Source organism: Podarcis liolepis, assembly GCF_965112155.1.
Source record: "Podarcis liolepis genome assembly, contig: HAP1_SCAFFOLD_38, whole genome shotgun sequence".
NCBI lineage: Eukaryota > Metazoa > Chordata > Lepidosauria > Squamata > Lacertidae > Podarcis > Podarcis liolepis.
Window position 1 is genome coordinate 1,076,296 of NW_028148749.1, and position 15,623 is coordinate 1,091,918.

The 15,623-nt window shown below is 45.0% G+C and overlaps 1 long non-coding RNA gene across 1 annotated transcript; it reads right to left on the reverse strand.

Annotated features, from left to right (window-relative positions):
• Nucleotides 1–2,725: 2,725 nt before the first annotated feature.
• LOC310699064 lies at nucleotides 2,726–5,092 on the reverse strand. The gene is made up of 2 exons (XR_014521908.1): nucleotides 3,769–5,092; nucleotides 2,726–2,957 (listed from the first exon to the last, which is right to left on the reverse strand). It is a non-coding gene; the product is annotated as an uncharacterized lncRNA (long non-coding RNA).
• Between the last annotated feature and the right edge of the window lie 10,531 nt (nucleotides 5,093–15,623).

Sequence of the window (15,623 nt, forward strand, 5' to 3'; positions counted from 1 at the left end):
AAATCGTGACCCTGTGGGTTAGGGCACTGACGCCTCATTTTTTTGGGGGGGGGCACCATAAAACGTGGGGTTTTCACTGCCGTGGATCACAAAACGGCTGCTGTTTTGTGCAAAGCTGGTAGACTGAGAAACTAGTATTTTATTCTTATTTTTAAAAAGATAAACTAAAGGTGTGTGCTTACAGGTAAACAGATACCAGTGTGCATGCCCATTATGACCTCAGGCAAGAATCAAGAAAATACAGGTGGTCCCTCTTAACTGACATTCTTAACTGAACAGAACTGAAGGGAGGGGCTGGTTCTGGAGCAAAGCTGTTTAGATTGGGTTTGGGTGGATGCGAAGAGGATGCCTCAAACTTCTTGGGCTTTGCTTCTCAACTTATTCTGCCTTCTGGGACCCCCCAGCCCAAGACCAACCACCTCTTGGATAGGTGAGCATGCAGATATTTTGGAATGTGAGTGTGGGGCAGGATGACCGCGTATGAAAGCTCCTTTGAGCACAAGTGCTGGCCCCCCTTTTTTCTCCCATGGAGGCCCTGAACTGGCCAGCTCCTGGTTCAGGGCCTCCAAGGGAGAGAAAAGGGAACCTCAGTTACTCTTTGCCTTCTGAGGACAATGTCTCACTCCCAGCAGAGCCCCAAGACTTACAGCTGCTGCTCTAACAGCCTCAGGACATCCAAGGGATCATGAGCAAAGCACACAAGCCCTGCCCGCCAGATGTGAAGCACTCTACGGAGAGAATTTGGGTTTTTTAACTGGCTGAACAGAGTTTCAGCCCTTGGGGAATTTGATTTCTTAAACATACACCTTCCCCTTCCTTGTGTCCCTGGGGAGAAAAGCCAATCCTGCTTTCTTCCTTTGGTAATTTAATCAGAGGAAATAACTCTTTCAATGGTCTAATAGATTTGCTGAATCGTGAATTCTGTACATGCACAGAGGCTATACCTCTTGAAACCCCAAAGATGGGCAAGATGGGGCATTTCTCTCCACCTGGCTCCACCGGATATTGCTGATGGCCAATGAAAGCCCAAGTAGGGATTCCTAGTGGGGGATGTTGCTGTGGTATAGTGGAGGAGCAGGGCCAGGAGGCTAACTTGGACACCTGAGAACACAAAAAGCAGCAGCAAAACAACTACATGTTTCCTTTTAAATGGGCCTCCCTGCTGAGTGTAAAGCATAGATCCTCATTTTTTAAGGGAAAAGGGAGAGAAGGCTTCTCCCAAAGTGTTAGAAGGCCACAAATAATGTAACAATAGAACAAAACAAAGGTGCCGTTTCATGTGATACAGAATCCTATGTGCAAATCTGTTAGATTGAGAAATTTGTACTAAATAAGAAAAAATAAATAAAGGTGTGTGCTTGCAGGTAAACAGATTGGAGATTTTCTGCAAGATCTTGTGAGATCTCATTGAAGTCTTGCAAGATGTCTAGGAGAGCAAAATATGTATTGAGATTTGGGAGAGATCTTGCATGCTCTTTCAGGGACCAAAGCCATCACTGCTGCAGCGCCAAAGGCAGGTGGCTAAGGGGTGGTGAGTGTCCCACGGGGCGAAATGGGATGTACCCCTCCCCTCAAGCTCAGGATTCCAGAACTAACAACTGTCAGTTGGGAGGGACGGAAGGCAAGGACCCACAGCCCAGGTGGGGCTCGCTAGCTTGGGGAGGAGGTGTGTGATTCCTCAGCTGGAGTAGATGCAGGACAGTTGAGGCTCACATGCCTCATCACCGCAAAAGCTATAACTGGAAAGCTGTCCTGGCCAGGCCTGTGTCCTTTGGCTCCAGTTGGGAGTGAGACGGATGACGTCTGATTTTTGGCGAAATATTTTTTTTAAAAAAAAATTATGATTTTCAAGTTTATACATTTCAATAATTTTGCAGTCATTTTAACATTTCAAAACTTGACTTCCTTCCCCCTCTTTCTGCAGTTCTTTAAATTGATTCTTCATATCTTATGCATATCAATTTCTTCATTTATGCATCTGCTTTAAATAGATAATCTTATTAAACTGCAGGTTATTCCAATAATCCTGCCAATGTTCTTATCTGTTTACAGTTTGTAACTATTCATTCAACCATTTCCATTCTTTAATAAAAAGTTTGTTCTCTTGCTCCTAGAAACGGTCAGCATGTGACAGAGGCCACATCCTGGGAACGGTTTGACTGGCCACCTAAACCAGGTGAGAGCAGCCAAAGAGTCTCAAATGCTCAGGAACTTCCCCTGTGTGCCAAGACAGGCTCCAGAAGATTGAGCGGACAAGACCAAGCGTGGGCCCAGTGGTCAAGAAGGTGGTTTCTGCAATGCTGTGGAGGGAAGTGAGGGGCAGATGGGGCTCATCCACCTATAAAGATAGCCCATCGAGGAGAAGGAAAACTCTGATCCTAATTTGCCTTGTGGGATATCTTTGGGAGCTGAAAAGGCTAAGGAGTAAAGCCTACACAAATCTGGAGTGGAGTCCCTCAGGCGGTTGGATGGCGCCGTTTACAACCCCTTCTGACATCTCCTGCAGCCCAACTGGTGCCTAACTCTGCTTTCCTTGGAGACACATCTGCACAGCCAAGAGAGGGAGTCTTGTCATCTGGGAAGCCCAGGACCTCCAGACACACTGCCCAGTCTTGCTCCCTGGAGAGGTCACTTTGGGACTGCTGACACCGTTGCTTGACTTTTGACCTCACCCCCAGAGGCGCACTCCATTGCTTCTCAAGACAGACAAATGACAACATTAAAAAACTATTTGAAAGAATTTTATTTCATTCACAAAAGACAATCTGGCATGTGATTAGGACAGTGGTTTTCAGACAACGGGTGACACGTTTATTGATCCAGTTTGGAAGTCTCTGTCTTGTCTTCGCACATGCGCAGTTCCATCTAGGAGCAACAACAAGGGAAGGAGCCAAACTGTTGACTCCTGCAGCGAGACTCAGGATTTCCACTCATGCTCACAAACGTAGGAAAAAGCACTGCCTAGAATAAAAGGATGATCACAGAATAGCATGTTTGTAAAGGAACTTGATTAGAATAATGATGATGATGATGATTTTTATTTTATTTTTCTATTTGGGTTTGTGGGGAAGGGGGGGACTGGGTCTGGGTGGGGAGGGAGATCTGTGCTGGAGTTGCTGGCCTCACTGCTGTCGCTGCCCGGAAGAGAGAAGAAGAGAAAATATTTTTAATCTTTCCATTTATTATTCTGTTGACAACCCATCTTTCCTTCAAGGATCTCCAGGTGGCTTACGCTATTCTCCCTTTCTTTAATTATATTTACTTCCTCATTCCATTTCTCTTCCAATATCTCTTCCTCCTCCTCCTCGCAGACCAGGGGGTGGATTTTAGGGGCACAACAGCAGGAGGCCAGCAGCTCGCACAGCCTGCCACACTGGCCATTCTCTCTTTCAACAGCCTTGGAGAACAACTGAGTAGGCATCTAGAGCGTCAACTGAACAGGCATGTGGATCAGCTAGTCACTGGGCACAGTCTATTCTTTTGGAGGCGGCTTTCCCCAGTTTCCATTTATAAGAAGTTTGAAAGGTTGCCTCTTTATAAAGTGTGGTCTCCTTGTGACGAGAGACCACACTGAAATATATAAAGGTAAAGGGACCCCTGACCATTAGGTCCAGTCGTGGCCGACTCTGGGGTTGCAGCGCTTTATTGGCGGACCGGTCATGAACAGCTTCCGGGTCATGTGGCCAGCATGACTAAGCTGCTTCTGAACCAGAGCAGCGCACGGAAACGCCCTTTACCTTCCCGCCAGAGCATTACCTTTTTATGTACTTGCCCTTTGACGTGCTTTCAAACTGCTAGGTTGGCAGGAGCAGGGACCGAGCAACGGGAGTTCACTCCGTCGTGGGGATTCGAACCGCCGACCTTCTGATAGGCAAGTCCTAGGCTCTGTGGTTTAACCCACAGCGCCACCCGCACCCCTATTATTTATTTATTTAGATACTTGGATTTTGGGCGAAGGGAGAACTGGGTCTTGGAGCGGGGTAGAGCTGTACTGGAGCTGCTGGCCTCACTGCTATCACTGCCTGAAGAGAAATGAAGAGAAAAGATTCTTAATTTTTTCATTAATTATTACATTGATGACCCATCTTTCCTGCAAGGATCTCCAGGTGGCTTGCGTTATTCTCCCTTCCTCCCTTCCTCATCCCATCCCTGAACTCTTCTTGAATGAGGGAGCTGCCTCCCCCCACCCTCAGTGATCCAGATTCTCTCTGGCCTCCCTGTTCCTCCTGAACAAAGATCAACACTCACCATTGGTAGTAGCGTCTGTGGTATCCATCCTCTGGTCCCTTGGCCTTACGTAGATCGTTCTCACCTTTACCCTTCTTTCCTTTCCATCCTTCATTACACTCACTGTGTCCTCCTCCTCACAGACCAGGGGATGGATTTTTGTGGCACGACAGCAGGAGACCAGCAGCTCACCCAGCCTTCTCAGACTGCAGAATCTAGGGAAGAAGAGGGAAAATAGTCAGGAAATGGGTTCTAGATGCTTCCTTGATACTCTTTATCTGGCAGATAAACCTACTTTCAGAAACCTCTCATGGCGATTGCAGCAAGCAGCTGAAACCAGAGAGGAGGGCATCTTGTCAAGAGACCCTCCAGAACTGGGAGATCCCTTTCTTGTGGTGATGCCCGCAAGGGAGAAGGCAAGCCATTTCCCTCAAAGGATCTAAGAGGGTCCTGAGGTCAATCTTTAAAAATTAATCTAACCATGATATGGTTCCTTATATATCTGAATCTTGAGGGATAGCAAATGAAGCAAAATGCAGGAAGAATAAGAGATCCTATGTATACACGAGATGAATAAATTTTCATTTTTCAGAAAACACAATTCACACCAACAACCTATTTTATTTGAACTATCCTCAAATAGTTGCTCTTCCCAAAGTTGTCAGCCAAGTCAGTCAGCCGGAGAACGTGTCACAATGGAGGACATGACACCGTCACTTTAGCTACCTGGCTTTACAAGGGACATGGCTCCCTTTAATGTTCATTTTTAAAAATATATATTTTAGTGGGTTAAGCAGTTTTGCTTTGTTTATTTTAAAAAGTTCGATACCTCTTCCTTTTCATGTAGCACAGTGGTTTGGGCATTCTACTTACGCTTTAGATGAAGAAAGTCAATTCGTTGCGCTAAAAAACATGTTTGCTTCCTCAAAATCTTCCTCCTCTCGTCTGAACTATCCTCAAATAGTTTCTCATCCCAAAGTCCTCATCCCATCCCTGAATTCTTCTTGAATGAGGGAGCTGCCTCCCCGCTCCCCAGCGAGCGGGATTTTCTCTGGCCTCCCTGTTCCTGATGAACAAAGATCAACACTCACCATCTAAATTGGTATCAGTGGCATCCATCCCCTGGTTGCTTGGTCTTACATAAATTATTTTCACCTTCACTAAAGATTACTTCTGATCTTCATAACCATCACTTCATCCTCCCATTTCTCTTCCAATATCTCTTCCTCCTCCTCCTCCTCACAGACCAGGGGATGGATCTTTGGCACGTGACAGCAGGAGACCAGCAGCTCACGCAGCCAATCTTTATAAACTAATCTAACCATGACATGGTTCCCTATGTTTCTGAATCTTGAGGGATAGTAAAAGAAACAGAATGCAGAAGGAATTAGGAATCCTACTTATACTTTATATGAAGAAAGTCTCTTCATTACACCAGAAAACGTATTTCCTTTCTCACAAACCACCTCCTCCTTCTCCTAGACCACGCTACGCCATCTTTGCCATCATTATAGGTTAGTGTTTAATATAAGTTCAATATTAAAAGTGTTGCCTTCTCTTTTACCTTTGTTTTCCAGTAACTTCCACTCTTTTACCACAAACAGCGCTGACAATCCAAGTCTTTTAACTCAGTCTCTTTCGCTGGGCTCAGGCCACTTCAAAGTAAAAAACAAGTTAAGTCCTTGAATTCCGCTTCTTTTAATGGGCTACTACTGCTGCTGCAGAGTGAAATTTGAATCTGTCTTCCTTTTCTTACTGGTACTTGTTAGAGAAATATTTGCTTATGCTTACGTATAATGAGAAAGATTTCCAATATGTTTAAGAGAAAATCTCCCGTTCTTTACTCTTTATGTGCTAGTCTTTTGGGTCTGTTTCTGAGCAGTTCAGTTTGTATAAATAAGTCTCACAGACCCTCTTCTCCTCAAGCTCTCCTTGTTAGCTGCCGTTCTTACCATTTGGGACTTTGAGGCTTGCTGCTGAGGATTGCTCGTGTCCTTGCGTCTAGGTACTCTCTGTCGACTCACCTCCTGGTTAGGACGTGGGCTTCGAAGGGTTCCTTTTTTTGACGCTGCCGGACAATGTCAGCCCTGGGCCACGCCCAGAGCCTTTTTGGAGGTCGTGTAGCCTCCGCATTGCCCCCCAAAGTTCCCTCTAACAGCTGCTAGGCGCGGAGAACCCGCGAAGCACATCCACAACGGAGGGCGGAAAAACCGGAAGCCCTTACATACCAGGTTTGGAAGGGGGATTTGGTCTGCGATCGGCTTTTTCCGTAGGGACACGGGTGGCCACAGAGCCTAGGGCTTGCTGATCAGAAGGTCGGCAGTTCGAATCCCCACGACGGGGTGAGCTCCTGCTGCTCGGTCCCAGCACCTGCCAACCTAGAAGTTCGAAAGCACAAAGTGGAAGTAGATAAATACCGTATTTTTCGCTCTATAGGACGCAATTTCCCCCCTCCAAATATTAAGGGGAAATGATCAATGCAGCAGAAATAAGAGATGATTGGATCCCTTTAAGAGCTCAAAGCATGGGTACCCCCAACCAAAATTTAAAATTCGGTTTTGTAATTTGGAACTAATGTGATTTGATTGGTTTGCTAATAAAAAATATATTATAAAAAAAAACAAAAATTAAGGGAAAATTTGTGTGCGCCCTATAGAGTGAATGCAGGCTGCGCAGCTAAGCCCAAAGCCAGAGCAGGCAGAAGGAGCGCTGCGCAGCGCTCCGTCTCGCTGTTCTAGCTTGGGGATGGCTGCGCAAAGCCTCCGCAGGGCAGCGGGGTGCCTTCACCCCGCTGTTCTGCAGAGGCTTCAAAGGCTGCACCCGTTGGCTTCAGGCAGCTATCCGCAAGCTTTCGGAGCGCAGCAGGAGTTCCCGCTGTACTTCGAAGGCTTGCGGATAGCCATCTGAAGTCACCTAGCAGTTCAAAAGTGGAAGTAGATAAATACCGTATTTTTCACTCTATAGGACGCACTTTTCCCCCCAAAAAAAATTAAGGGGAAATGATCAAAGCAGCAGAAATAAGAGATGATTGGATCCCTTTAAGAGCTCAAAGCATGGGTACCCCCAACCAAAATTTAAAATTCGGTTTTGTAATTTGGAACTAATGTGATTTGATTGGTTTGCTAATAAAAAATATAGTATAAAAAAACAAAAATTAAGGGAAAATTTGTGTGCGCCCTATGGAGTGAATGCAGGCTGCGCAGCTAAGCCCAAAGCCAGAGCAGGCAGAAGGATCGCTGCGCAGCGCTCCGTCTCGCTGTTCTAGCTTGGGGTTAGTTGCGCAAAGCCTCCGCAGGGCAGCGGGGTGAAGGCACCCTGCCGCCCTGTGGAGGCTTCAAAGGCCGTCCCCGAAGCCAGAACAGTGAGGCGAAGCTCACTGCGCGGTGCTCCGTCTCACTGTTCTAGCTTGGGGATGGCTGCACAAAGCCTCCGCAGGGCAACGGGGTGGAGAGCGATGCTCCGTCTCACTGCGCGGTGCTCCGTCTCACTGTTCTAGCTTGGGGATGGCTGCACAAAGCCTCCGCAGGGCAGCGGGGTGGAGAGCCTGGAGAGCGAGAGGGGTCGGTGCACAGTTTTCCCTCTCTGCGCAGCGCCCCTTCAGTGAAGCGGGAGGAGAAATCGAAGGGGCTCTGTTTCTCCTACCGCTTCGCTGAAGGGACACTGAGCAGAGAGGGAGAGAATCCCCCCCCCCCGTTCTCCCCCTCCTATGATCCGGTGCGCCTTATGGTCCGGTGCATCCTATAGAGTGGAAAATACGGTAGGTGCCGTTCTGTCGGGAAGGTAAACAGCCTTTCCGTGCACTGCTCTGCTTTTGCCAGAAGCGGCTTCGTCATCCTGGCCACATGACCCGGAAGCTGTACGCCGGCTCCCTCAGCCTATAGAGCGAGATGAGCGCGCAACCCTAGAGTCGTCCGCGACTGGACCTAACGGTCAGGGGTCCCTGTACCTTTACCTAGGCTTTTTCCAGATCTGCCTTACTGCCCTATGTTTCTAAATCTTGAGGGAGAGCAAAAGAAGCAGAACGCAGAAAGAATTAGACATCCTACTTACACTCAAGAAGAAGAAATCTTTATTTTGCCGGAAAACATCATTACTTCTCACAAACCACCTCCTTTCTCCTGAACTATCCTCAAATAGTTGCTCTTCCCAAAGTCCTCAGCCAAGTCACTCAGCAGGGGGACGTGTCACAATGGAGACACTGACCCTGTTGCTTTAGCTACCTTGCTTAACAATGTGAATTGTTCCCCTTAACATTAATTTTTCAAATATATCTTCCAGTGGGTTTTTATTTTTTTTTATTTAGGAAGGATCTAGAGCTGGCTTCATCCAGCACGGTGCATTTCTGGACAGGACAGGACACACCTTACAAACACACACTTTTCAACATGGCGGTGTCACCAAGGAAAAACACTCCTGGCCTAGACTATGGCTGCTGTTTCTCAATTCATAGTAAAAAATGACCCTTCTCAACATCCTGTAATAAACTGTCCAATATTAGGATGGACAGGAGCAGGACTTCACCCTTAGACCCCCTCATCCCCCTGTTTCTTTCTGTTTCTTCCCAGTGTCTTCTGCCAATCAAAAGCTTTCCTTAGCTTGCAAGGAAGTGAAATGTTATGAGTTACTTGGTGCCAGACTCCCCTTTGCCATGAGTTTCTGGGTGCCAGGCACTGAACCCCTGGACACTGAACATCGGGGGAATTGATCTAAGCTGTACCCCAAGCACTACATTTGATTGTTGGTTATTAAAAACTGATTGAAACCATTTTATTTCATTCACAAAAGAAATTTTGACATGTGATTATGATAACAGTTTATATAATAAAGGTGACACGTTTATTGATCCTTTTTGTAAGTTATTATTTGTCTACTTTAATGTATTTTATATATATATATTAATCAGTAAGGGGTGGGGTGGGAAGCAGTTTTGCATATGAAACTGGTGGGTGGCTGTCATTAATCCAGATCAATTTCATAGAATCATAGAAACTTATAGCTGGAAGGGACACCAAGGGTCATCTAGTCCAACCCCCTGTGATGCAGCAATCTCAGCAAAAGCATCCATGGCAGACGGCCATCCAACCTCTGCTTAGTAACCTCCAAGGAAGGAGAGTCCACCACCTCTCATGGGAATCTGTTCCAATGCCAAACAGCCCTTACTGTCAGAAAGTTTTTATGAATGTTTAGTTGGAATCTCCTTTCTTATAACTTGAATCCATGGGTTCGAGTCCTACCATCTAGAGCAGGAGAAAAGAAGCTTGTTCCCTCTTCCATGTGACAGCCCTTAAGATATTGGAAGATGGCTGTCAGATCTCCTCTCAGTTTCCTCTTTTCCAGGCCAAACCTCCCCAGCTCCTTCAAGTGTTTCTCTTCAATCTTAGTTTCCAGACCCTTGGTTGTCTTGGTTGCCCTCCTCTGCACACATTCCAGCTTGTCAACATCCTTCTTAAATGATGGTGCCCAGAACTGGACACAGGACTCCAGGTGTGGCCTGACCAAGGTAGGAGAGAGTAGGACTTGGACTTTGTTTCATCAGGACCCTGGACTTCCATAGATGCAACCTAGAACAGCGTTACCATTTTCTGCTGCTGCACATTCCTTGTGGCTGAGGCTCAGGGTAACGCCCCCGGGACCTTTCAGTTCATGGTGTCCATGGAGGCGCAGGTCAATTCTGTGTCCAGGGCAGCTGTTGACCAGTTCATCTAGTACGCAGGCTGAGACCCTATCTGCCTGCGGATTGCCTCGCCAGAGTGGTGCATGCTCTGGTTATCTCCCGCTTGGACTACTGCAATGCGCTCTACGTGGGGCTACCTTTGAAGGTGACCCAGAAACTACAACTAATCCAGAATGCGGCAGCTAGACTGGTGACTGGGAGTGGCCCCCAAGACCTACATTGGCTCTCAGTATGTTTCCGGGCACAATTCAAAGTGTTGGTGCTGACCTTTAAAGCCCTAAACGGCCTCAAAGGCCCAGTATACCTGAAGGAGCGCCTCCACCCCCATCATTCTGCCTGGACACTGAGGTCCAGCGCTGAGGGCCTTTTGGCGGTTCCCCCCCTGCGAGAAGCCAAGTTACAAGGTAGTGGTGCCTGCCCTGTGGAACCCCCTCCCACCAGATGTCAAAGAGATCAACAGCTACCTGACATTTAGAAGACATCTGAAGGCAGCCCTGTTCTGGGAAGCTTTGAATGTTTGACAGACTTTTTTATTTTAATATTTTGTTGGAAGCCGCCCAGAGTGGCTGGGTATAAATATTAAATTATTATTATTATTATTATTATTATTATTATTATTATTATTATTATTATTATTATTATATTATGATGATGACTGTGAGGTGTTACAAGTCATTAACTTCAAGCCACACTGCCATGCCTTTGAAGACACAAACCATCACAGCTTTTCAGAGCTGGCTATCATGGCTTCTTTAATCTTTGTGTATTGCTCCACCATGTGGCTGAATCATATAAAGCACTGACTTTTACATATCTCTTGACCTCTAATTGCAAGAAGATCTCGTTAACTTGGATTATAATCTTTATAAATTGGAGTTGTGGAGCAGGTCCTTGGGGGGGAGGGCTCCCACCATTCCTCCTCAGTCCAGCCCCTGACAACCATGTGGGTTACGGCGTCGAGGGCTCATTTTGTGGGGCGATGTGAAACGTAGTGTTTTCACCCCCAAACCTTGCAGGGGGCATTCTCTGGGTGTTTGGCGCTGTGGCATCTGAATATAGACTGCATTTTTAATCAAGGCTTATATTGGCTTATATCTTGATCAGGTTCCTAAATTAAATGGGCTTAGATTTTCAAATGTTTCATGCCAGGCAAGAAGGCCAGCTGTTTATAGAGAACCTTGGCAATGTTTTCCTCCTAGACAAGGCCCCCCCCTTGATTCATAGCAGAAAACCATTCTCAAAGTCGTAAAAGCTGGAATTACAGACTGTGAGGACACTGACCCTACATGTTACAGAACATAAACATAATTAGGAATGAGTAAATAGTAAAATAAAACCGTTAAACTTGAGCCACAGGACAAAAGGCCAAGAGCACATGGAAAACAAAGCAACTGGCTGGAGAAGGGGGGGGGTGTAAACTGAAGAGGCTTCTTTTAAAGCGGTTTTTTACTGTGTTCTTTTTTACTGAGTTCCTTTTTCTACTAAGAGGCTACCTGTTGTGTATTAAGTGTATTGGCATAGATGTAATTATGCAAAGGATTTAACAAATGCTAGATTCTTATTTCATATAGTTGTAAGAGTTGTATTTAAGTCAGCCACCAGCCTAGCCCCCTGCCAGACAGGAAGACGCCATCCAAGCAGTCCTGATATATAAGTTGTCAGGCATTTGTTTAGAAACCTTCAAATGAAGGAGATCTTTCAATGTTGATGTGAAACTCAAGATCCTTGACATATGTTTAAGATAAAAATTTAAGATTAACCATTTGTTTTAGAAGGCAATAGGGCAAGGAGGGCAAGAGGTGAGCTGGTAATTAAGATTCCTTGTTGAGACACATGTAAGATATAATACTACATATTTGTCATTTATAGATGTAACAATATATAGCTCTTTGTGTTCCATACAAGGACAGGAGGATATGGGTGTATCTTTTAGAATTGGTTATAGCAATCAGCCAATAGGAAATTCAACCAGGCTGATTGAACAGAGGCAGCCACAGGAGGAGCAAAGGGGGCTGGATTAAGGGAATGTAAGTGCTGGCCATAATGGCAGGAGGGCAGGCCAGAGCTTGGTAACCATATACCACTGTGCCTCTCATTTATTTGTCTGACAAATAAATAATTATTTTGATTTCTCTGTTGCTGCGTTGAATATTTCATTCCAGCTAAGCGTTAACCACAAGCAGGGTGCTACAGCGCCACTTTGGAGTGAATCGGACAATGTCTGACTTTTGGAGAAATTGGGATCCCATGAGTTAGGGCGCCAAAGGCTCATTTTGGGGGGTGCCATGAAATGTGGGGTTTTCACCGCCAAACATTTCAGGGGGTCTTTAGCAGGTGTTTGCCGTTGCTTTGTTGTGAATCCTAAGACATCGGGTTTTCAGCGAAATCGTGGCCGCCATATCTATCCTGATAGATGATTTGGCCTGTCACCCTTGTGTGGAAGTAAAGGATGAGATTCCCCTACTATTCCGCCTGGGGTCTCCAATGTGGTGCACCCAGCCTCCACTCACACTATTCCTATGCTGGGGGATTTGGGGGTGGTTTGTGGGGATGTTATGTACTGAGTTGAATAGGATCCAAAATGCTACAGTCTGATTGGTCCTAGAACAATAGGATCCAACATGCAGCAGTCTGATTGGTCCGCAGGAGCCACTCAATCCAGCTCCAGGTGGAAGTGAATCCACAACCTGATTGGCCTACAGGAGAATCCCAGAATTAGCCAATCGCGTGCAGCCCATTGTGTAAATAATGTATATAAAGCAGATATTGTGGGGGAACTTTCATTCCTCGCTACTATGAGCTGAATATAGAGCATGAAATCCACTCTCGACTCCGAGTATATTTCAGGGGAAGAGCTGTTTGGGATATTTCCTGCTTGTGAATTATTATTTGTGTGTGTGTTTGTGTGTGTGTGTGTGTGTGTGTGTGTGTGTATGTGTGTGTAAAACACATGCCTAAAGCTTTAAATCTGGGATGGGCATGGAAGTTCCGAGGTGGGCCACCAGGTGGCACTGCAGGCCATGCTCCAGCTGCTGCTGCTGCTGCTGCTACAGGTGCCAGTAAGTCTCGCATTTTCAACCTCTTCCTCCTCCATTGCACTGGCTAAATGATTCCTTGCTGGACTCCCATCGCTGAGGCCAAATGTACCTTTACCGAGCAAAATATCCGTTCGAATTATACACCCAGCACATGGAACCTGACAAAGGGGCAATACAAGTGGACTCTCTGTGCCCTTACCACAGTAAAAAGATTGATACTGGTGAGCTGGAAAAATAAAAATGCGTCTCCCTTCTATGATTGGATTGAAGACTTCTACAAACTCACCACATATGAACAACCTGCAGATAAACGCAGACTTGCCATGGACAAATTCAATGATACAGTGGTACCTCGGGTTAACATACACTTCAGGTTACAGACTCTGCTGGTAGCCTTTTTAGCCTCGGGTGAGAAGAGCTTTGCGCCCGGGACGGGGAAATGGGAGTCAACAGACACTCAAGGAATAGTTTCAGAGAAAAGCTTTATTCTGCCATCCGGGGTGGCAGAAGGAGCAAGTGTGATAGATTCACAAAAGAAGCATGAGTTCACAGCCATTTGCGCAGAGCATATATTCCCCTCCCAGTTCCCTCCCCTTTCTCCTCCTCCTCAAGAGTCCTGCCCCATTGTGATGAAATTCCAGTGCCTGTCTTCGGAGAACTTCCTGACATTAGTGACGAAGATGCCTCCAGTGCTGAAGGACACGAAGAAGAAGTGGTTCTTGAAGATGATGCTCCACATCCATTTTCCCAAAAGGAGTTGAATGATCTAGTTCGCGACCTCAGCTTGTCAAAGGACTCTGCCAAACTGTTGGCATCCAGATTGTTTTTTTTAAAAAAATATTTTTATTGAATTTTTAAGAGAAGAAGATAGCAAAACATATATCAGACACAAAACACATAGCTATCAACAATATATAAAGAAGAAAAGAAAAAACTCACAGTTTTCCATACATATTTTCCATAACCAACTGGACTTCCTCACATTTCCCTTTCCTGCGTTCTCCATAGAAAAGTTATGTTTAGTAAATTATTACCTTCTTTCCAATTTTATGTTCCAATTCTAATGTATTATGCCTCTAGTAAGTATTTCCATCAAATATTTAAGTGCTTAGTTTTGGCATAACTTTACTTCAAATCTCATCTTTGTATTTCAACTTATTCTCATCCATATCTCATTTAAACTTCTGATGCCATAGTCTTTCCTTTCATGCACCTTCTTAACATTCATGTAATTTATATAATTTTTGTAAATAGTCTTTAAACTTCTTCCAGTCCTCTTCCACCTCCTCTTTTCCCAGGTCTCGAATTCTGCCAGTCATCTCAGCCAGCTCCATGTAGTCTATCAGTTGCGTTTGCCATTCTTCCAGTGTGGGTAAATCTTGTAACTTCCAGTATTTTGCAATGAGTATTCTTGCTGCTGTTGTTGCATACATAAAAAAAACTCTGTCTTTTTTTAACACCTTCTGGTCGACAATACCCAAAAGGAAGGCCTCTGGCTTCTTAGGGAAGGTATACTTAAATACCTTTTTTAACTCATTGTAAATCACTTCCCAGAAGGCCTTCAGTTTCGGGCAGGTCCACCACAGGTGAAAAAACGTTCCTTCAGTCTCCTTACATTTCCAACATTTGTTATCATGCAGGTGATATATTTTTTCAAGCTTGACTGGGGTCATGTACCACCTGTATATCATTTTCATAATATTTTCTTTCAAAGCATTACATGCCGTAAACTTCACACCGGTGGTCCATAACCTTTCCCAGTCAGCAAACATGATGTTATATCCAATATCCTGTGCCCATTTTATCATAGCTGATTTAACTGTTTCATCTTGTGTGTTCCATTTCAACAGCAGATTATACATTCTTGAAATTACCTTGGTCTTAGGTTCTAACAATTCTGTTTCTAATTTCGATTTTTCCACCTGGAATCCTATCTTTTTATCCATATTGAAAACCTCCTTAACCTGGGCATAATGTAACCAATCTCGCACTTTACCCTCCAGTTTCTCCAAGCTCCGCAACCTCCAGGTTTCTCCGACCTTTTCAATTATTTCCCAATATTTCGGCCATTCAGCCTCCATATTGAGTCTTTTCCGAGCCTTAGCCTCCATAGGTGACAACCACCTTGGAGTCTTGTTTTCTAACAAATCCTTGTATTTTGACCAGACATTAAATATTGCTTTCCTGACAATATGGTTCTTGAAAGTTTTATGAATCTTTACCTTGTCGTACCACAAATAAGCATGCCAACCAAAAGCATTATTAACCCCCTCCAGATCCAGGACATTAGTGTTCTCAAGGAGTAACCAATCTTTCATCCAGCAGAAAGCTGCAGCTTCATAATACAACCTTAAATCCGGCAGGGCAACCCCCCCTCTTTCCTTTGCATCGGTCAAAATTTTAAATTTTATTCTGGGCTTTTTGCCCTGCCAGATAAACTTAGAAATATCTTTCTGCCACTTTCCAAAACATTCCACTCTGTCCACGATCTGTAGGGCCTGAAACAAGAACAACATTTTTGGCAACACATTCATCTTTATGGCAACATATTCATCTATTCGGCCCAACAAGGAAAGTTTCAATTTTGTCCAAATTTCTAAGTCTTTTTTAATTTCTGACCAACATTTTTCATAGTTATCTTTAAACAAATTCAAATTTTTCGCAGACAAGTTGACCCCTAGGTA